This window comes from Propithecus coquereli, unplaced genomic scaffold (genome assembly GCF_000956105.1).
Source record: "Propithecus coquereli isolate 6110/MARCELLA unplaced genomic scaffold, Pcoq_1.0 Scaffold129, whole genome shotgun sequence".
Lineage (NCBI taxonomy): Eukaryota > Metazoa > Chordata > Mammalia > Primates > Indriidae > Propithecus > Propithecus coquereli.
In genome coordinates this window covers 1,564,603-1,566,772 of record NW_012137080.1, presented here as the reverse complement: position 1 = coordinate 1,566,772, position 2,170 = coordinate 1,564,603, and positions in this window count along the sequence as shown.

The window sequence follows — 2,170 nt, the reverse complement described above, 5'->3', positions numbered from 1 at the left end:
GGATGGCTAAGGCTATGTTGTAACATAGAGCGAGTATCTGTAGGCAGACAATTAAAGTATTGAGTCCTTAGGCTCAGTTTTTCGTAAACTCTATAAAGCAACAGCAAGGATATTTTTGCAGTGGTTCGTAGCCAGAGCTGTTCATCAAAATTACCTGGGGTATTTTCAGAACACAAATGCCCAAACATAGTCCATCAGGGCACTTGTGGAAGGACAGGAATGAGCTTTGTACCCTTTGAAAAAAAATTCCAAAGTCAATTCTTATGCACAACCTTAGCCATAAAAAAAAAAAAAAGAATTCATTGAACGTCCACTATCTTACAAACATTTTGCTTGGATGATTTTACAGATGGGGAATCCTAAGAGGTTACACAGAATATCTGGTTCCAAATTCAGTGTTTTGTCCTTAGTATCGCATGCCCCATAACAAACATCAAGAAAGCCCAAATGCATCTTCCAGTTAATAAGATTTAACTAGGAGTTAAGAAGTGGATGCTGATCCCAAATAAAAATGTGCTAATCCCTGGCTGCTTAGAGAACTGAGCACACTCCAGGCTTCCCGGGATGTGCAGAGCAGCTCGGGCATATTGTTCCCATAGGAAGAAATGGCAGCAGCAACACTGACCAGCTTGCAACTCTCTCTTCCTACACATGTGGTAGGAATTGTCACCCACCCCCCAGCTATATTTTATACCTGAACGAGCCTTTGTCCAAACATGTAGTGTTTCCTTCCTAGGACACATCTGGCCTGCTCCTTGAACTGGAGCTCTGAGATTAGCTGGCCGGATTCCAACTGAGAAGGCTTTTTATCTTCCTCACGGTGACAGGCAGCATTTGGAAGCCCCAGAGATCAGGCACAGGAAGGATGTTGATGATATCGTAGATGATGTTGCTGCTGTTATCTGAGCGAATCATCTTCCTCGAGTGCCACCACGTCCGTGACATTGTCACCAGACAAGACTCTCCAGCAGTCTCTATTGTCTGACACATCTAGTCAAAATCTCTCAGCCTGTCCATAAAAGCCCTCCACCGATTCGCCATCTCATCTGTCCACTCTTTAAGCTGATCCGTGATGTCCTCCCCAGAAGCAGGGGCCAGGTTCCTAACGCAGCCCTGTGTTCACAGTAGACCTCACTTGGGAAAAGCGCCATCCTAGGGCACTTTAGTCACCCTTCATCATCACACAGTGACAGCAGTTTGCGGGAACAGGCAATGCACAAATTTGGGAGGCAGATTACCTGGATTTGCAGCCTGGCCAACTCATTGACCATCTCAGAATCTCCATTTTCTCATCTGTAAATGGGCACAATAACACCTGTCCTTTGAGATCACGGCTGTCAGTGGCTTGAGTGCAAGGAGAACAGAATCACATGCGATTAGGGTCTGGGATTGCAATTCGTACGCTGGAGGTCTCAGTTCAGGTTTTTTCCGTCTTCCCTCAGTACAAGGGAGAGGAACGGCTTAGTGTGTGTTATCAAGTTAGTGGTTATCCATTCTATGCACTCGCATCCTAATGGCCACAGATACCTGGAGATTGAGGCTCTGTCACCTTCCAGAACTTCCTGAGAGAGCATTGCCTGACAATTAACCTAACCCTAACCCCCTCCCAACACTCAGGTTCAAGGCCCTTCTTATCTGCTTTTCTTCCGAAAGGAAAAGCATAGACAGTCGCTAGGCACTGTGAAGGAGACCTTCCTGGAACTGAAGTCACCCCGCGTGCCTATAGTCACATCACCTCCCGTTGTGCAGGAGGCGTGGTGGAGAGCCGCAGGGCAGGGCGGCATTTTGAAACCTTCAAACAAGACAGGAGGCACGGCAAAGAGAGAAACCACTGATCTGGAATCGGGACCCCTGACACCCACCCAATTCTGCCACTCGCTGGACCTTCCTCACACGGGTCATTTTCTTCTCCTGTTCCTCAGCTGTGGCTTCTACAATGTGAGGGGTCAATCTCTAGAGATTGAGTGAGTCTCTCAGGTCCCTTCGAAACAGAAGATTCCGTGACCTAGATAAGCACATTAGCAACACAGTAACTGCATTGTTGCGTACTGTCATCATGAAATTGCTCGTATCTGTGATACCTGTTTTATGTACATGGCATGTCTTTTTGGTAACAGAAATAACCACAGTTCTTCAAACAGTAGAAGGAAGCCCAGGGAATAGATCTACA